This window comes from Zootoca vivipara, chromosome Z1 (genome assembly GCF_965207765.1).
Source record: "Zootoca vivipara chromosome Z1, rZooViv2.hap1.1, whole genome shotgun sequence".
Lineage (NCBI taxonomy): Eukaryota > Metazoa > Chordata > Lepidosauria > Squamata > Lacertidae > Zootoca > Zootoca vivipara.
In genome coordinates, this window is record NC_142583.1 from 26,644,906 (window position 1) to 26,666,673 (window position 21,768).

Sequence of the window (21,768 nt, forward strand, 5' to 3'; positions counted from 1 at the left end):
ACTTTCTATGAATGCCTACAACAAAATCATAGCTGCCAAGTTTTCCCTTTTCTCGCGAGGAAGCCTATTCAGCATAAGGGAAAATCCCTTTAAAAAAGGGATAACTTGGCAGCTATGCAAAATGTTTCATCTGACACGAGCAAGGGGAATCTCTACCATTGCCTTAAGAGTGTTTACCCATAGAACAAAGTGAGTGACACCATTGGCACCCAAGGGGATATTATTTTATTAGACTTCAGCTGCTCACAATGGGTCTCATTGAGAAAAGCACAAAAGATTCATGTCCGAGAACTACCAAGGTGGTTGTGTTAAAGAATCTTTAATTGGCATGGTGCAATTCTCATTGGGCAACTTTAAAATGAATTTCTCTGTAGAAGAACTCTATAAAATACATCCAAAGGGATCTTTGTGGCAGGGCTTATCAAGGAAAGAATTTTAAATGATGTTTGTAAGAGAAATGCACATAGAGGAGGCTGCCACCACATTTGGGTCTACCCCCTCACTCCTCTTGATGTGGCGCATGTGAGGACATCATGTTGGGGCTCCTCAATTTTTTTCAGAAGCTGGAACCTCTGAGCCCCTTGGTCATACTTTGTGTATGTGGTCTGGGTATCATTTATCTCAATACAGACAAGTAAAGCATTTGCAGTATCCCATCCCAGAAAGCATGAGAAAGGGCGCTCTTTCCTCCTAGGCTGTAAGCACTGAATTTTGATGTGCACTAACTGACACGTAGAAGAACTACCACAACTTTGAAAAAAGTAGTATGTTCAAGTGAAGTATAGCTGGTACATTTTAGTATGGGAGAGACGATATATAAAGGAAAGAGAACTAAAGGAATCAATAAAGATGACCACAAACACAAAGCTCATTTGCAGCTGAAACTTCAGAGCCACAGAAAAGGGATTATAAATGTGAAAGAGGACTGAAAAATAAAGTTAGGTGAAGATTTACTGATAAAGTTAGTGCTCTCAAGCAATGCTCTCATGAAGCAAAGTAAAAGAGTTGCATCAGAATCAAAATTGTGATTCAAAAGAAATACAGTAAATGGTTTTTTTAAAGTTTTTTTTTAAAAAAGGGGTTTATTGACAACATCCATAATGTTTTGAGCTGAAGCATTCTTTTTAGTCTGGACATTATTTAGTTCAAAGAATACCTTAACTGCATAGCTCTTATGAAAAAGATTCTCTTTAAATTACACACCTTGCCAATTTGTTGCTGTTTTCCTCCATTGACCATTTCTTCTTCTTCACCCTTATCATTAGCCTCATTTACTCTTACTGTCGTATTAGTAATGGTAAGAACCAAAATGATATTGTTTACAGAATCCATAATGCCACTGACAGTTTTAGTGTTTTGCCACTGGAAAAATCAAACATGTTACCGATTAAGTAGTAGTAAAAGCAAAATAGGATCATGGGAAACAGCATTCAGAGAACTGTGGGCATCGAGCAGCATCACAATTACTTGAGCAAGTTCACAATGAGGGAAATGGAATGTGTTTTTCCCACACACATGAAAACCAGCTCAGAACTAGGCAAGCAGCCTCATCTTACATTTAGCAGCCATTTCCATGATAAGGCTGCAAATAAATTTTGTATCATCCAGACTTTTAAAAGTGATGACCCATCCCCCAGTGATGGGTCAGTGTGCTGTAACCTGAAGGCAGGTCGTTCGAGCCCACCCAGGGACGGTTGTGGGCAGAATTATTGCATTACATTGTATTGGACTAGATGACCCTCAGCACCCCTTCCAACTCTACAATTCTATGAAAACTGCATCAGATACTTCTTTAGGATCACAAATTCTCCTAGAGTCATATATGTTTCCCATTTTGTAGCAATGCATTTTCTATTCTCAATTCTTGACAAGCCAAAATAAAATAACAGAACAATTTAAACAGGTCTTGCCTGCTATTTTGTTATATAGGTTTCAGATGCTTCCATTTTTGATGCTTCCAGGTGCAGTGCTCCAATCATTGTTCTTCCACTGCTAGCTGCAAATGGAATTGATTGTCCACACTTGTGAAAATCTCATCATGTTCCATCCATGGACACGATATAGCTACCTCTCATTGGTTTGCAATCCCATCCCCAAAGCATTTAAAAGTGGATGCTTCAAGGGAGGTTTAGACCATATTCTGGTCCACTGAGTGGGGTTAATCTCATAGTCTATGTCGTCCTCCCATTGTTTTTGATTATATCTAGGGGGTTTGAGGGATTTTTGGAGTAGTATTTTGTACATTGTGGATACCATCCCTTTGACATGTCCCTTTGTTGTTAGGAGGAGGTTTTCTAAGGTTGTCAGGGGCCTAGTTGCTGCTGATTTTACTACTGGATTGTTTAAGAGGGCATGTAATTGGTGATGTGTTAGCCAGGGCATTTGGGTGTCTCCTAGTTTGTCATGTATTTCTTGTGTTGATAAGGGTTTGTTATTTTTGTAGAAGTCTGTTAGGCGGTATAAGCCTTTGGTATGCCGGGTTTTTATCTGGAGGTTTGTGCTGCATGATGGGATAATGGGTGGTGTGCCAAGGGAATTAGTGGAATGGGGTTTGGGACAGTTTACCTACTTCTGCTTTTCATGCTTTAAGCATAGTCTGTGTGAACCTGTTTAGTGTTGTGGGAATTTTCCTTTGTTTGGGAGGAATGGGTATGCTGTGATGTGGGTATTTTCAATTGTGTCCCTCTCCAGGTGTACCCATTGTTTTGACTCAACTTCTCGTATATACAGGATTATGTGGCGTACTTGGTTGGCGATGTAATGTGCTTCTATGTTGGGGGTTCCATCCTCCCCCGAGGAGGGGAGGACAACAATCACACAAGAAATATGCAAAATAACAAATCAAGTATTAGAAGTCACCCCAGAACAGGCCCTACTAAACATCTTCCAAGACAACAATGCCCACTCTCAGCAGACAGAAACATCATAGCCAGACACTGGAGAGACCTGTCAGGAGTAAGCACGGACCAATGGTATCAAATAGTATGGGAAACAGTCTTATTAGAAAAACTAACCAATAAACAAACTGACACAGGGACAAATAGAAGAAGATGGCTCCCCTTTATCACATATCACAGCCCAACAAGACAATGACAAGAATCCACCAACAGCATACAAATCAGTCTGGCTAACCTGATTAAAAAATACCCACCCACCCCACTCACACATGAAAACAAAGTTCACCATAGCCAATCAACCAAACCCTAGGCCAACCCCAACCTCTCTCACCATCAAAGGAATACAAGCGAATAATAAAGAGAACCCACACAAGTGACACTGACACAAACCCCCACACATACACTAAGTAGAACAGAAGCATTGCCACCCGACCCCAGCCCCACTCACCATGCCCCCCTCCACCTCTTTCCCCCTTTTCTTCCTAATGTAACACTAATGTCTCAACAAATTAAACTGATCTGTAGAAAATGTAACTTGAAAAAAGAGAAACTGCACATACTTTTGTAAACCAAGAATTCTTTAATAAAAATATGTGGGGGGGGGGTTGTATTGTTTTAAGTGGATGCTTCTCAGTGTGATTTTAGCATTCTGTTTTGTGTGTGCTCCTGTGTGTTTAACAGTTTCAAAAACAGTGAAATTGCAAAAAACAAAAAAACAGTAGTTGTGTTTTGTTTTTAAAAGAATGCCAGCTGCAAAGGGCTAGAGTACTGCAAACTTTACATAATTATGGTCAGAACCTGCACACCTGTACTTGGAAATAAGAGCTGCTGTCTTCAATGCAATATATTAATTAAATAGCTAATTGAGTGTGGGTTGAAGAAACTTCATTCCAGGAAGCAATTAATTAAAGCTGAGAGCCAGTAGATCATGCAAAAAAGGCTTGTGGTGCAGGACATGAAATAGCTCTGAAAGTGGAAGTATATAGCGAGAAACAGAGAAAGGAGATTCCACACATCTTTCCCAATAACTTCTACCTTCTCCAGGAACAATTCCCACCACAATGTGTCACAATGGCACATTTTCCTCTCTACCCCTGCTGCAGTTATTTTCTTACCCTCTTTAATGCAATTGTGTAAAGGAAAAAAGCAGAACTTGAAGCAGAAGTGGGGAAACACTGATTAAATAGTGGTACACTGCTTTCACTGACATCTGGATTCCATGTAAAAAGAAGCATAGATATTACCCTGTAAAAGCCAAAGCTGGAAGCACCATTCTACCACCACTGTATCTTAATTGATACTGCTTTCCAACCCTACCCTACCTTTTGGAATTCCCACCTGTTCACATGTTGGACAGGTGCCACTGTGTTGTCTTTTCAGCACTTACTGAAGAGCTTCTTCCTCTTTCAACAAACCTTTTGAAGTAGAAATAATCTGCACTGGAATTGTTTTTAGATGTCTTAGATTTTTCCTCCCTTTGCTGCTTTGGGAGGAAGGGTAGGAAAATAAATAAATAAATAAAATAAAATAAAATAAATACTACCCAGTAAAAAATCACATTACTTTATACACCTCATGATGAGAACCGATTCTTCGGTTCTGTAAGGAAGACAACAAACACACAAGACAGCAGCAACTTCAAAATTTTATGAATAATGATTTCATGATCATCACTGCATAATTTCAAAGCTTATCTGAAGTCTGCTGGATTCCAGGGTAAAATGCATTTGGTAAATTGATTCTCTGCATGACTGCTCCACTCAGATTTCCCCACAATTTTCTGTTAATTTCCTAAACAGGACTTTATAATAATCTTTAGAACCACATTTTACAATGTTCTCCATGTACCTGACCTTTGTCATTTTAAAAACCTCCATCATTTATTAAATGGTAATAATACACTCCGAGGATCAAGTTTTTAAAATGATATTAGTGTCATTTGTCATTCTATATTGCCATCTTTTTTTTAAACTGCTGAGTGCTAATAAGTGCTTGTTGAAGAGGTTTACATTTAACATCTGTCACTGGCATCCAAAAGTAGCACCTACAGGGAACTGTCATATTGTTATTCTGTTCTCTAAACTACTGAATCTGTCTCACATCATTTACATACAGATAGTTGTAAGAATTCATTATTTCATTCCACTGACTGCTTTGCTACTTCCATGTATAATATCTTTTAATGGGCCTTAAGAAATACAGTATTATTTGGATTTATGATCGCTTAACATAAAAAAAAACAGACAGCTAACATACCCTGCTCACTTAAATCAAGTCTTTTAAAAATGCTCAGAAGTTACTCATGATTCACAGCGTTTTGAAATAAATAAATAAACATGTGAGTGGTGTTTTTTTTAAAAAAAGATTTTTGAGGCATTGTTTTAGGCTCACATGAAAAACTTCACTGTTTCTGTATGTTGGCAAGTTATAACTGATCACTTTTATTTAGACAAATAAATGAGTTAGTTCACCAATTTTAGTATAATCATGTTACACCTACTGCAATTGTCATGCACAAATAAATCATTAAAAAAGCGAATATCCATGGTCCAGTAAAAAACTGGTCTCAGATGATTTCCAGTTTTAAAAAGCGTTGAAACCACAGCATACAAAAACACAAGTACATCAACAACATGAAGTCCAAACTGATAGTATACAGGTATACAGCTGGCATATGCAGTCACCCTATGTGATTCAGTGTAGTACACATAAGTAGTACACACAATTTCCTGAAAATTAGATATCTCTGTATGAAGGTTTGTATGCAGCATCTTCAGCTCATTCACTGAAAATGCATTTTCTCTTGCTTATGGTTTTTAAGAAGTATATGTATGCAGCCTGAGCATTGTAATCGTAGCCCACTACGAGGATCCACTGGAGGAGTGGGGGTCAGGAGGAGGAGGAGGAGGAGGAGGAGGAGGAAGAAGAAGAAGAAGAAGAAGAAGAAGAAGAAGAAGAAGAAGAAGAAGAAGAAGAAGAAGAAGAAGAAGAAGAAGAAGAAGAAGCTCTCTCCATTAGCTCTCAGTGGAGATGCCTTTCTGATAAAAGCACTTCCTCTCTGGAATCTCTGATTTGTCCACATAGGTGGACTATGGCTAGTCATTCTTTCACTGGCAGCACACAAGATTAGGCCCTGAAAATGGCAAGGCAGGATGAGACAGAAGTGGAGCTACTGGATATAGACATAAATAGATGATTTATTTATTACAGAAATCCTTTCTGACTAAATGCTTTATTTTGCCTGAGCACGTATAACGAAGTTTGGGGACAGAAATATGTATAGTCTGTCTGAGTATCTATTTGACTTGGCTGACTTTGTTACCAAGTCGTTACCATTGTTTTAAAAATAAGATAATGTGTTTTTGCTTAACCACTGTGGCTTCAGCAAATTAAGTTTCCAAACTGTTTGCCCCCCCCCAAAGTTAAGAGCTTTCACAGCAATGATCAGGTTATCTTTATGATTTTGACAGTACTGTACCGGGTAATGGAAAGAATGACTCAAGTAGGGGCATGGGCTGGTAATACCTGCAAGAGTACCTTTCACTCCCACAGGGTACGGTGTCATAAAACAGAACAGAAATCTGTGGCAAGACCAGAATTTATGACAAACCCAGAATTTCTTTAAGTTTATATTTTAAAATTGCTGTATTGAATCAAAAATCCACAATGATCAACTTGCTAATCTTCTAAGCTGCTGCTGCTGCTGCAAACAAACAAAACCAAACTAAAAATGGACAAGGAAATGGCATGTCAAAGAGCAGTTCATGCCTTCAGAAAGCCCCATTACTTTTATTCTCTTATGCCACCGAGAATATAAAAAGCACATAAACCTAAAGAATGCATTTCAGTATAGTGAACCTATTTTGAACAGGGGCATGAGCACAAGGACCACTATGTCACAGACTCTGGACCGGGGCTTTGGGCTATTTTTAGAATGCCAGAATGGAGAAAGGCATTAAGGTAACTATTTTGCTCCAAATGCCAGTTGCAGTAGAAATGAAGAGTTGAAGGAAGGCTAACATTGACCAGGGGACTAAAGACTGCTGGAGTGTATGTGTGTACATGCATACACACATGTGATTATAATCTATTGTTTTAAATCTGCCTTGAGAATAATTGAATCAAGAGGCAGGGTATACCAGTTTCTGAAAAAACTTCAAATATATTATTTGACATAAAACCTCTTTACGCATGGAAGCAGTGGGGAGAAGTATGAGAGAAACTAGCATAATGTGTATATGTGTATATATTCAAGATTACAAGTTTTAAAATATTTTCTTTGTTTTATCTTACTACAACCCTGCAAAATAGGACACTAATTCCATTTGGAACTGATACTGATGAAGTTTTCTTACACAGCTATACAAACACTTTATGTCATGCTTATTCAATATTCAAGCTCACATTGGCTAGAAGAGTAAATTCCCAAACTGTGCTGCACACACTAGTAGTCTATAAGAGAACTGCTAATGTTTGGTAAGAAATTAAACTAAGTCATACATTCACAAAGAAAGATACTGATCTCACATCTACATGGATGATATAGGTACCGAAGAAATGCTCCGTAGTTCAAACCTAGAACATTGGTCTCAAAATATGACATCTTGGCAATGATGGAAAGTTGGGCAAATACATTGCTTCAAGAGCCATTCATGCAGAACTTATTTCTGTAAAAAAAGAAGTGCATAATATTTATATCACATTCACACAAAAAGGTAGCTGGATAGGACTAGTATTTGAAACAAAAAAAAAGTGGAGACTCCTCTGGGAAAAAAAATATTTACAAGGTTCTGCAATACTGTATATGATTCCTGCTAATAACGGCAACATGGAGGACGTTTTTGGCAGAGGAACATAGCTGTATTCATATTGATTTATAATGGCAGCACATCAATTCATGTTAAAATCTGACATGTCTTGGGCTGACTTTCATCAAAACAAAAGCCAGAAACCAATTCAAATAAAGATACAGAATAACATTCAGAGTATGGCTATAGCTAAGAATTCCACCACACTAGCTTTAACTTCTGCATTGCTAACACAGAGATGGGAAACCCTTTTCAGCCCAAGAGCCCAATTCAATCTTTGCTAACCTTCATGGTCCAAATAAAGGTGGGTGGAACCCATGCAAGAAGTGGATAGGCCACCATCCTCTGCACAAACACTTGCAACACTCAGGAAAGGAGGATTAACCTGTTACTTCCTAGCTGCAATCTCCACAAATGTCACACACAAGCAGAAATATGACTTGGGTGGTAGGTTATATTCAAGCCTAATTGGCATGCAGGCATTGATTTTCAGCAAGGGGTCAGTAACGTAGCTCAGGAGAGTTAGCCCCCCCCCCACTGTTCCTCTCACACAGCTAGGCTTAATGAAGTTTTGTTTGGCAGCAATGAAAGTTTTATAAAAACAAGCTTAATTGCTGCACAGGGCAATTGGCAGTGCTGCCCAGGCAGGGGGCGCCCCGCGTTTATTCTAAAAGTGTAGCTGTGACAGTGACGTGCAGAAAATGGCTTTATGATACCACTGTTCCTAGGCTTGACAGGCACTCAGAAGAATGTGCTGTGAAACTACACAGCATAATATATATATACATATATGGGAGCCTCTAAAACTGAGGTCTTGCATTTCAATTTTAATGCAACACTGAAGCTCATTTTTATTTATATTTGTCAGTTTGTCATAAATACTAATGATAAACAATTTCAGCTGTTGTTCATTGCCTTGCAGTCTAACATAATACATCATTGTTTAAATTAGCAACACTGCTTTTAATGATGCTTTCAATTATGGTTCTCTCCAAGTTTGCCAGTGTGCACAAATTAATTGTACGCTAGATACCAAATAAAACACCATGATGGAAACTATATTTCATTATTTCATCTTTATTACCAAAGGCTTTCTCGCACTCACAACAATACATTATTACTTACTTCACCAATTGCGATAGGCTACTATTTGTAACTTGACAGGATGCCACTGTGGTAGCACTGCTTGACTATTTTATGCCACTAGGAAGTCTGCAATGGCCTTCACTAACTCATAGAATTAAATCTTCATTGTACCCAGGCAGCTGAGAGAGTAGAATATGAAATAAAATATATGGAGACACTTTATTTTATTACAAAAATAATATTTAAATTGAACCAGTTTCATCTTTTTGCATATATTTCCTTTAGGGCATCTGAGGATCTTGTAACCTCTTAGGAGGTTAGCATCCAAACAAGTCTCTATTCTGCTACATAAGCTCATCTCCATAAACTCATCTCATCAAGTCCCCAAGGATATTTTTAAAAATGTGTATCAAAGGGTTGCTGCCAATAGCCCAACAATCCTGACACTCCAGCAGTAAAACTAGAGTAAAATTTACTCTGCACGTTTGCCATAATATATCCACCTATGTCCAACTGAGCAAAGTTGTAATAGCTCTTGGCAGAGTGCACATTTATCTTGGCTGAAAAGCTGTCAGTAGCAACACAGGGGGTGTCAATTGGCATGAAGTATGTGATGCTAGCACATTTGCCAATTACATGCATTAGGCCTCATAATGACTGATGTCACTAGTGTAGTCTAGCAATAAATTACCTTAAGGACACTAATTATTATTATTTCCTTCAGCTGAATTTATTCTTTGCAAAATTGCGAATTGAACCTATACAAAGTTTCATTTCCTACACCAGAAAGCCCAGATACAGGTAATGGAGCAACAGCTGGATGAAGAATCAGGATACTTTATTTTCTAGGGCAGCTGTAACCAACATGATGCCCTCCATATGTTGGTAGGCTACAACTCCCGTCATCTCTTATCATTGTCGATGCTGTTTGGGGCTTATGCAAGTGCAACAAGCAGAAACAACAACACACTGTACTGGAGCACTGATTTTGTACTTCCATTACCTCAACTGGGTTGGATGAAAAAGAGAAACAAATGTGTGTTAGCTCCCTGTTGGATTTCTTCTTGTAGATGTTGACAACTCTAAAATTAGGGTACCATCATAGCACCCTGAGATACCCACTGCCAAGGGTCCCAGCTACTCCCAATATTTAACAAAATATGCTTTTCCCCTTTACATTTGTGGGGAAGGGTTTGCTTTTTTATCTATTGTGTTAATTTTGCGATATGTGTAGGTGTTTTGCCTGCTTTGGGGGAATTGTGAGCATCAGTTTTTCATCTGTGAAATCAGCATTTTGTTGTACCCACAGCAATTTGAGATTTCAAAAGTGTCCATGGCCCCAATGAGATTGATTAAAATATTTTCTTCTGGTTAATTGACACTTTAATTTATATGTTGCTCTACTGCCTGAACCGATAGAAATGTGTGTCCCTAAAAAATTATGCTCAATAAATTGGTGTACAATAGAAAGTGCAATAAGAAGACTAAGTTCTCCTCCTTATTGTAACCTTTCTCTAGCAGGGGCAATTCTGCTTCAGGCATTTTAATTCCTTCAGTAATACTCAATTGACACCACTCTGGCCAGCTGCCAAAACATTCACTAGTTTGTTTGTATTGACATAACCTCATTGAACTCTACTGCATAAAGTGGGATCTAAACCAAGAGCTGCACTGCAGAAAAGAACAAGAAACGAAAATATATCATGTTCTATTCCTGTGAGATGAATAACATCACTCAAGGTAGTTATATTACCGAGGTTTACTTAATTTAAAAATTACCAGCCTAGAGAATTTTGGCAGTGATACAGATATTTTGAATTACTAGCTTTAGGACTTTTAGAGGGTAGTTCATCCTAGAAATTTGCCTTCCATTAGTGGAGAGACATTACAATATTCTGACAAAGCAGTAACTATTTTAACAAGGGGAAAGTGTAGGGCTCTAAACGCCTTGCTAGTTAAAAGCCTTTAATCACTTCACCGGTGCCAGCTGCCACAAATGAAGTTGGCTCTCTGCCTCCCCCAAAATACACCCCAGTATTGAAATTGAACCTGCATCTTTTTCACTATCCTTCTACTTTCCCCTTTAATCACAATCATGCTCTCTATTTTTCTCCATTATGTCTCATTTGACCTCTTGAAAATTTCTTTTACATTTAGTATTTTTAAAACATTGTCAAGGTCTCATATCTCACTTAAAGCTCAGTTTAAAAGATGATCTCACACAGTGCATAGTTCAGCTATGGAAGATAAGGCTCCCAGTGGCTACTAGCCATGATAGATTTGCTATTTGTAGTCAGAGACAGGATGCTTCCAAGTATCAGTTGCTGGAAGCCATAGAAGGGAAGAGCGCTCTTCTGCCAAGGTCCTGCTTGTGGGCTTCCCTCAGACATCTGAATAGCCATTCTATGAACCAGATGCTGGACTAAATGGCCTGATCCAACGGGCTATTCTTATGTTCTTGAAACTTAGAATTGCAAAGTTGGAAGGGACCCTGAGAGTCATCTAGTTCAACCCCCTGCAATGCAGGATTTTCAGCTAAAGTATCCATTATAGGTAGCCATACAACTTCTGCTTTAAAAAATCCAACAAAGGAGAGTGTCCTCAATGTTTCAAGAAAATATATTTTATTGACAATCTGTCAATCCTAAACATTTGATCATAAAATGCAGTTTTAATTTATTTTAGTATAGTAAACCTTCAACTTACATAGGGGTTATGTTCTGGAGATAGTACCTAGGCCAAAACTGCATACAGCAATACCTCCATGAACGTCTGCCTCGTCTAGTGTCTGTTCCGACGAATGTGTGCAGCAAACCCGAAGTATCAGAACAGGTTACTTCCGGGTTTGCCGCTCGTGCATGCGAAAAAATGCTAAATCGTGCTTCTTGCATGCACAGAAGCACAAACTGCCCCACAGACACAGCACTTTGCCCTGCGTCCTTTTCAGCTAGCAGCCAGGGCTGCAGAACGGATTCTGGTCGTAAAAGAAAGTATGACTGTATATTCAAAACGCACTGGGTGCAATGGCGAGTCGGATGGCCAAAGTCTTTTTTTCCCTTTGATGCACAGTATATGTAGGAAAATGCACTTCGCATTGCACAGTTACCTATATCGACTATTGTAGCTAAACCAAATTGTCTTGTCTTGTCATGCAGATTTAGCACCTAAGGGCTTAGCCACCCAATGGTTGGTGTTTTGTTTTTTTCACACACAAAAATCAATAAACTAGTGCAAGGAACCTCTGGCTATGAGGGGGAGAGGGCACAGCACAGAGGAGACAAATATCCTTTGGAGAATATTACTGGCCAATGGAAACAAAGAGCAAAAATGAGTGGGGATTTATTTACCACACCTTCTTCAGTGGGGGGGGGGGGCGTGTCCGTGTGTGAACTTTGCATGCAATACTTTTGTCAATGTAGCTATGTACCTAGCTGTATTTTAAGAGATGTGTTTTTAATCTTTGTAATTTTGCACGAATGCTGTCTAGTGTAAGGATATTTTGAAGCTGATAATCGTTTCCCAAGGTCAAGGATATAAACAAACACCTGAAAATGAATATCTAATGTGCTGATTTCACTAAAATGAAAACAGAAGTTTAAAATGTAAGTTGCTAGCAAAAGTCCAGTAGCAAAAAGGTTAAAGCAGCCTGCACATTAGAAATGTTGCATATTAGCAATGTTATAAATAATAATCTTTACCAAGCTGTAACTGTTCTAATCTTTATTTAGAAATACCTATTACCAATCGGGGGGGGGGCTATTTAGATGGTACATAGTATAAACAGAATATTCATGCAGAATATGGCACAAAAACTTTGGAGCACTGCTTTCTTTAGAATCAATTATATATTTGTTTACCTACTGCCAAGATTGTGAGGTTGCTGCTCCTCTTTAGGCTCAATTCCAGGCTATTGTGCCTGCCTAGCTTCATACTTGTGCTACCTCTACTCTGACATGGGGTGGTGGTAGTGATTAGTCACATTAGTATTGCTTCTTTCAAACTTTTCAGCAGTTTTGATACTGCATCTCTCCTGGAGTGCTAATAACGGCTCAGGTCCTTCCTGGAGGATAGGTTTCAGAAGGCATTTCTCGGGGATTTCTGCTGGTTGTTGTGTCCATTTGCTTACAATATGTCACCCAAGGCTCCATTTTATTCCCTTTGTCATTTAATATCTACACGAAGCCACTGGAAGAGCTGATGAGGGGGTTTAAATATGTGGATGATATACATCTCTCTTTCTCCTTTCTGTCCAATTCCAAGGAAATAGTGGAAATTCTGAATCATTGTCTGAACATGTGCACTCCCATACAACAAGAATGACAACCATGAAATAGGGTTGCCATCTGCTTTAGATGGGGCTTCGTTCTCTCACATGAGCCTCCCAGTCTAGGATAAGTCTCTCTAAAAAAGCAAACATAACGTGGCACCATTCTTCCAACAAGACTTAGTTACATAATTCCTGGCACTTTCAAATGCATAGTGAGAGTCCCTTCTGCTGTGCCAAATCTACCAGAAAAAGCAAAGCAATCTCCTTTTCAATTAGCAGATTTGCACAATCTTCTGGATATGTGTAAGGGGTGGGGTTTGCTAATAGCTTAGGCTATTACTATTGGGACGCAGGTGGCACTGTGGGTTAAACCAGAGAGCCTAGGGCTTTCCGATCAGAAGGTCGGTGGTTTGAATCCATGTGACAGGGTGAGCTCCCGTTGTTCGGTCCCTGCTCCTGCCAACCTAGCAGTTCAAAAGCATGCCAAAGTGCAAGTAGATAAATAGGTACCGCTCCGGTGGGAAGGTAAACGGCGTTTCCATGCGCTGCTCTGGTTTGCCAGAAGCAGCTTAGTCATGCTGGCCACATGACCCAGAAGCTGTACGCCAGCTTCCTCGGCCAGTAAAGCAAGATGGGCGCCGCAACCCCAGAGTCGTCCGCGACTGGATCTAATGGTCAGGGGTCCCCTTACCCTTTCCCTTTATTACTATTGGAGGAGGCATAAACTGCTTCTCTGAAACCTTTGGTTTCTTAATGGCCAAGTTACCTAGGCTATCACCTCAGCAGGCAAGCTAGTCTGGCTATTCCAGGAATTTGAATCCTTAAATTTTAACAGTTGCTGGGCCCAGGAATTAGAAGGGTCTTGATATACAGCCGACTTCCCCCTTCCTCAATCTCATAGCAGTATTCCGGTAGAACCCACCACCCCCCTGTTATCTTTCAAGTTGCATTTGCAAATTACTGTGCACAACATTAAGTGGGGATATATTTACCCCATGCACATTCACTTTCCCGGCACCTCCGCTTCCCCCCTGCCCAGCTCCTATTCCCATAGTTATCATATGTGCATGTGTAATGGCTGACTTAAATGTACACACCTCAGTTTCATTGGAAAAGTGAATGTGCTTTAAATTTTCAAATAGGATGGAAGCAGGTTTGAGGTCAAATGCATCAAACGGAAGTATTTCTCAATAAAACTACAGGATAGATATGGATTGTGGAGAACCACATGTGTACATAGCTTCAAAAAACCAGCAGTGGGATCACACTGGAGCCAGAATAAATGGTAGTGTGTACACAGCCTTAAAGGAAACTCTGCTACCTATGAACCCACCCATCATTCAAGATCAGTCAAGGAGGTACTCTTATGCAGCGCACTATACCCGAGGCATGATGGTAAGGAACATGGTGTTGCCCCCACACAATGGAACTTTGCTCAGGAGATCCATCTTTCACCAACTTTTAAAGACACATCTGTTACGGCAGGAGTTTTCAAATTACTGTGGTTAATTTTATATGGTATTTCATCTGCCATTTCAGCCTGCACTTGGTTTGTTTCATTGGTGCTGTATTTAATTGGCTTTTCAAAAATATTGTATTCCACTACACATTGTTCCCCATCTTAAGCATCTGCTGACAGAAAGATGGGATATAAATGGACTTAAACCTCTTCTTTCGCCCCAAGAAGCACCTGAAACCAATTGCAGCAAGGTAAGCAAAATAATGCATTAGAAACACAATAGCATAGAGAAAACCAAACAAAAGCAGATGTATTTCCTCCTTGCCAGAATCCAATGATTATATTATATGTATTATAGTTAACATAATGGTGCACACCACTATTATGCTTAGCTATTTCCACTCATTTCTTTTCTTTTATCTGTCTCTAGAATACTCATTTCACTGCTTTGTGTTCAAAAGCCCTTGTGTGCAGTTCTGCATGCTGTCAGATGCAGGTATCTTCTCTTAGAGCAGCAGCAGCAGCAGCGTTTTCCACTTCACAATGCACTGTTCCTTAGGGCCCTCTGATCTTTGAGAGTTTTCCCATTTCTTACCCATGTATTACTATGAGGTCCAAGGGAAGTTACAATTTAAAAAGACAGTATTAAAAACAGTTAAAACAGATTTCCATCAAGAGAAAAGGGTGGGTCCTAAAATATATATCTCAAGTGTCAAATGACTAGGTAAGGGATGGTTGCTACTACTGAAAGCAGGAGCTGAGAAGTCTTTGGTGGCTTTTTTTGTAGGCTCATTAATAAATAATAATAATAATAATAATAATAATAATAATAATAATAATAATAATAATTATTTATACCCCGCCCATCTGGCTGGGTTTCCCCAGCCACTCTGGGCGGCTTCCAACAGAAATATTAAAATACAATAATTTTTTAAACATTAAAAGCTTCCCTAAACAGGACTGCCTTCAGATGTCCTCTAAAAGTCTGGTAGTTGTTTTTCTCTTTGACATCTGGTGGGAGGGCATTCCACAGGGCGGGTGCCACTACCGAGAAGGTCCTCTGCCTGGTTCCCTGTAACTTGGCTTCTCACAGCAAGGGAACCGCCAGAAGGCCCTCGGCACTGGACCTCAGTGTCCGGGCAGAACGATGGAGGAGATGGTCCTTCAGGTATACTGGACCGAGGCCGTTTAGGGCTTTAAAGGTCAGCACCAACACTTTGAATCTCAGGGCGGTTCACAGAATGAAATCAGAATATAAAACCACAAAATACACAATCAAAATAAAAGCAACAGCCCAATAACCCCCCTCCAACACACACACACACACACACACACACTTTAAAAGGGCATAGGACGTCGATCAAATCAACCAAAGGCCTGGTTAAAAAGGAATGTTGTTGCCTGTCACCTAAAGGTATGTACACTGGTACCTCAGTTTATGAACTTAATCCATTCTGGAAGTCTGTTCTTAAACCGAAACCATTCTTAAACTTAGGTGCGCTTCACCAAATGAGGCCTCCTGCCACCGGGACCCTTCCACCGTTCAGCTTCCGTTCTTAGACTTAGACCGAGGTAAAATTTGCAAAGCGGGACACTACTTCCGGTTTTGCAGATTTCGTGAACTGAAAAAATCGTAAACAGAACTGTTCTTAAACTGAGGTACCACTGTAATGAAGGTGCCAGGCAAACTTCCCTGGCGAGAGCATTCCACAGATGGGAAGTCACTGCAGAAAAGGCCCATTCTAGTGTTGCCAGCCTCTGGACCTCTTGAGGAGGCAGCACATGAAGAAGGACCTCAGAAGATGATCTCAGGGTCCGGGTAGGTTCATATGGAAAGAGGTGGTCCTTGAAGTATTGCAGTCATGAGCTGTTTAAGGCTTTATAGGTCAAAACCAGCACTTTGAATTGGGCCCAGAAACAATTGGTAGTCAGTGCAGTCGGACCAGGAATTGTAGAAGGGCCCTCTTTATAAAGTAAAGTATAAGTGATGGCGACATTTGTTTAAGTGGGAGTGCTTGCAACAAATGTGTATTACATTTAGGTTTAGAATGACAATCATTAAAATAATGACTATATCCTCTAACACATGTAAATCTGTAACTATTTATCATTATATATAACATTTTAAGGTCCTGTAGTAAATAAGAAAAAAGTGGGGGGGGGGCGGACCTTAGAGATTAACTTAATATGGCATAACCTTTTGTTGACTAGAATCCACTTCTTTCAATGAAAGTGTTAGGACAATGTAAGACAAAATCAGAATGGATAATTTTACCATACCAGAAATCTTGAAACTTTTGGGTTTAAACATGCACCTCAGAAAAATATAGTTACCATAAATTTGCATTGCATTGCAGCAGATGGAGCTGCAACTACAGTAACTCACTGAAGCAGACAAATTCTCTTCCTCAGGCTACATCATTTGATTCCAGATTCCTAATTGCTTCACATTTTGTAACCCATTCTCTCTCTGTTCCTATTTTCTAAGATGCCTATTACATACCCACAGACCTCAATATCAATGCTTCCCACCCCTTTCTTCTGAGAAAATACTTCTACAAGCAATCACTTGACCACATTATAAAATATCTGTGAGGATCGAAAACTATACCTTAGTTATAACCTTTTTTTTCAAACACCAACTCCCTCCACCAACCACACTCAATAGTGACTTATATTGCTTTGTTAGTGGTCATCAATTGCATTTTTCTTACTTTTAGAAATTTAGCCTTAGGGCTTCAGTTCAGTTAAACAAGCATGTCAGATTTTAACAAGGAATCAAAAAGCAGGAGAAAACCCATCTTTCATTTTAAAATAATCATATGTCAGTCAATTTCTGGCATGGATGCATCAGTAACAGATGTCGTTAATGTATAAAATAACCACTAACTACTGGCAAAACTGGGATGTGGGTGGCACTGTGGGTTAAACCAGAGAGCCTAGGGTTTGCCGATCAGAAGGTCAGCGGTTTGAATCCCTGTGACGGGGTGAGCTCCCATTACTCTGTCCCTGCTCCTGCCAACCTAGCAGTTTGAAAGCATGTCAAAGTGCAAGCAGAAAAATAGGTACTGCTCCTGCAGGAAGGTAAACGGCGTTTCCATGTGCTGCTCTGGTTTCTCCAGAAGTGAATCTAAAATCATGATATTTGTGCTTATTGAAAGTTTAATTTCAGCCACAGTTCAGATTTTGAAAATAATCTTGTAATTCCAAACATTTGCAGACTTAAAGGCATCTGTTAAATAGGATTAATAGAAAGCCAAAAAGTAGGAGATGAGGTTTAAGCTGAATTAGGGTCTCAACAGCTATCAAAACTACCTTTTATTCTAAGTATAGAACATGCAAACACTCTCAAAGCCAAATTCTCCATCTGCTGAGTTAAGAAAAAGAACACAGACTTTCCTGAAAACACTCGCAATTAAGTTTGTAAAACACTTGCAAACTGAAGGATAAGTAGCTGTAGTTTAGCAGTAAGTAAAAAACAAAAAAGGACATTCAAATGTTTTAAATTTAAGCTTCTCACAACCACATGTCACTGAAAGCTAACACAGCTTTTGGCTGTAGGCATGCAAGATAAATAATGGTGCTCCCCAATTGTCGTTTTCTACTAAATAAGTAAAAGTAAAGCTATAGAGACTAATGTCTGGAAACTGTGGTTTGGTGTTTAGTTGTCACAGTATGTTTTATGTTCACACTTGTATGCCTGTGTGTGTGTATACAGGCATATAGATATAAAATCCTATAATCTAAAAATCCGCAATATTTTATATCAGGATAAAAGGAATACACACAATTTATAGTTGGCTTATCTAGGTTTATCTCATAGGGAACTTATATATTACACAATACTGACATATAGAAAATGTACAGCATATATTAGCAAGAGAAGCAGAATGAAGTTGGGAAAGGGGATAAAGAGAGAAATCAAATGCAGCATAGCAGCAAGAGTTGGCAAGACTTACTGATATGTCTGCCTGAATTAATGCAAGTGAAAGCATGAAAAATAACCGCAGCTGTCCAGTTGACATTATGTAATGAACAGGCAGTTGTATTTCCTTTAATTTGCCCTAGTGTTATTGCCATTAATTTGAATGAGCCACTGCAGTCATGCCAATAGAATTTTAGAAATCAAGCTACAGCATCAGCACTAGTCCTAAATCCATACTGTATAAGCTTCAAGGAGATCAGACTTACCATATTTTATCCTGTCTATCTTCACAATTGCTACAAGCTGCTTAGACAATTAAGGGGTTTGAGCACCTATCTGGAGAGTTTTCTTTTTTGATAGTGACTAACAAATGCAAATACTAAAATAAAAATAATGGACCATGTGAGCTAAAACATACTTAACACATTGCAAGGCTACTGAAATTTGCTATTTTGTATTTACTGGGCAACTTCATCTGAAAGCAGCAACATTTTGGGGTGGCACTGAGGAAATAATTCAAATCAGTTTATTCTCCAGTATTTATACTTCTCTCATTTTGTTACACATCACTTCTCAAATTTTGTAAACTTTTAATCCAACAGTGATTGCAACATTGTTTCCTAAGCTAACATAGCATGAGCAAATCAGTAGTTGCTGTTATTCTACATGAGCGTTTCAGTACTAGTGAAGTTTCTGATGTTTCTCATTTATTAGTGGGGCAAAAAGTGCAACACAAACAAACAATATTAATATACTTGTTGCACATTTCAGTAGCTAAACCATACATGATGCCAACAGACATAAATAAGATATGCCAAAGTTGAGTTGCTATGCAAGCTTAACCTTTAACAATCCTCCAGAAAGTGTACGGTATATTTGCTGTTTATGATAGATATCCCAAATGAGTTAAGCAGGACAGGAACTCCTGACATTGCATGTGTCTGTATTTAATAGGCAGTTTTTCTTTCCCTATTCTCCTTTTTAACTTTAATTTCTATTGTCAGGGTTTATATAATTTCTATTGTTAGGGGTTCAATACCACCTGCACTTCAAGCAGAGTATTTGAAATAGCCTCTAGGTCTACTCTGTAATTTTTTTCCACTTTGCCCTTTTCCCTGCTGTTAAACTATTACAATAATAAAAGAAGTCTGTCCTTTCAAAAAGTTCACTTCCACTTTACACCACCTAAAGAAGTCACCCACTCCAATTTTACTATGACTGAAATGTACTTTCTATCTCCTACTAAAATGCCTTATATTAATTTCTAAATGGAAGAGCCTACACTTTTGTTTTCTCTTTCCTTCGATTTCAAAACCCACCATCAAGTGCTGAAAGTGATGGTATGATTCATTTGCTGTTAAATCCCATGGAGTTGTGAATCCCTGCTTATCTGAATGTTATTTAAAACTTCTGCATTCTTGAACTACTTCTTTTATATATATATAAAAAATACAGCATGGTATTGCAGGAAGTTAACACAATTGGCCAATCCGCCAATAAATGATATTGCTTTCTCTCCACAGAACTGATGTACCAGTCACAAAGAGAAAAAAATCAGGAAACGAAACAAAAAACTCAGAAAATCCACAAAGGTGATATTCCAAGTATGTATAGTGTTGGTAGAGAATTAGTAAACATTTGTCTGTAGCACATCCCACAAGTTTATATATTTATAAAAAAATATTTCTATGCAGCTTTTCATTAAACAAAACCAGGGCAATTGACAACAATTATACGTTAAACCAAACAATATAAACCATATTTAAAAAGTTATACTCATAAATCAGCTAACTATTATGGAAAAAACAATATGTTTTAATTGTCTGCAGAATTATGATGGAATAGAAAAGTTTTTAGCAGGTGTTTAAAAGCTGAAACAGAAGATACCTGCTGAGCTTCTACTGACAGGAGCATAATGGACAGCCCCCATAGCTTCTTGTGGTTACTGGAAAGCCCAGGTAAGATTTCTGGAAAGTATTTACTGAAGAATGCAGACCAGCACATATGATATTGTTAGAGGCCACCCCAATCTTTGCTGAGTGGTAGCAAGATTCCAGTGGTCTTGACACTTAACTAGGGTTTGTGTTCCTTTGGAATGAGACACGTCAGAGACTGTAGTGTATTTAATAAATTTGGTTTATTTGCACCAGGCATAGGCAAATCCGGCCCTCCAGATGTTTTTGGGACTACAATTCCCATCATCCCTGACCACTGGTCCTGTTAGGGATAATGGGGGTTGTAGTCCCAAAACATCTGGAGGGCCGAGTTTGCCTATGCCTGCTTTACACATATTTACACCTGAGTGTAAGTGGGAATGCAGAACATTACACCCCAGTAGTTTCTCTTGTTGTTCCCCTCATAGTTTCAGCAAGCTTGGGTCCAGAGCAGAAGCCAGCCATGCCTCCTGGTCTCTTGGTTCAGCCTCTCCAAGGCAGTGTGCATGGAGTTCTCCCACTGTTCCCTCTAAATCTCTGTTTTAAAAGGACACTCCCCCGCATGTGGCATCATACCACCTGGCATCATGGCATCCATTCCCCTCCCAGCTTACACTGAAATCCTAAACCTAGTCTTTGTCTCAGCTCACTATCCCTTCATGGGAGAAGGGCCGCACAGTCCTCTGCTGCCCATCACACGGTAACTGTGTCAATCACCCATTCACTTCATTTGTACTATATGATGGTTTTTCTCCCCTAGGCAATTCCTGGACAGGAAGCTGATTCAGCCTGTGCTTTTACACTGGGTGAAGACTTCAAGCATTTAGTAATCTGCTACCATTATTAACTCTAGCAAATCTAATGTACCATAGAATCTAATGCACACCCTGATTTCTGAGACCTAATTTGGCCAAGAAAAGGTGTGCATTATATTTGAGTAAATTTGGTATTATGGGAGGAATCTGGTACACTTTTAGGGGAATCCCCCCCTCAATTCATAACAATATATATGAGCATGCTCACAAAAAAACACTGACCACCTCAAAAGTAAGTACAACAGAAGCTCTGCATCCCAATCATAAGAATTTCACCAACATTTCTTCTGTTTCATAATTTTTGAATGCAATTTATTTTCTTGTTAATTGAGAGAGAATGACTGGGGGGGTATGCTACAGAAATTTTCAGCACAGTTGTTTAAACCAATGCCAAGTGCCCCTGAAATTAGTTGTTGCAGCTTTGTTTAAGAGGGCATCAGATCACAACTAAAAACAGTAAATCATGCTCCATGTAATTGGGTCTATAGTGATGGCTGTGATGGACCTCTCTTATTTAGCCATCTTATATTCCACCTAATATAAAAGTTCTCATCTCATGTTCCTGCTAACATGCTGT

General features: G+C 39.0%; 1 protein-coding gene and 1 long non-coding RNA gene across 6 annotated transcripts in view; one reads left to right on the plus strand and one right to left on the minus strand.

Annotated features, from left to right (window-relative positions):
- TENM3 (teneurin transmembrane protein 3) overlaps nucleotides 1-21,768 on the minus strand; it is a 1,254,397-nt gene that overhangs the window by 1,203,615 nt on the left and 29,014 nt on the right. The gene's annotated exons all lie outside the window — the stretch shown is intronic.
- On the plus strand, nucleotides 19,963-21,402 carry LOC148687310 (uncharacterized). The gene is made up of 3 exons (XR_015947900.1): nucleotides 19,963-20,034; nucleotides 20,272-20,400; nucleotides 21,137-21,402. It is a non-coding gene; the product is annotated as an uncharacterized LOC148687310 (long non-coding RNA).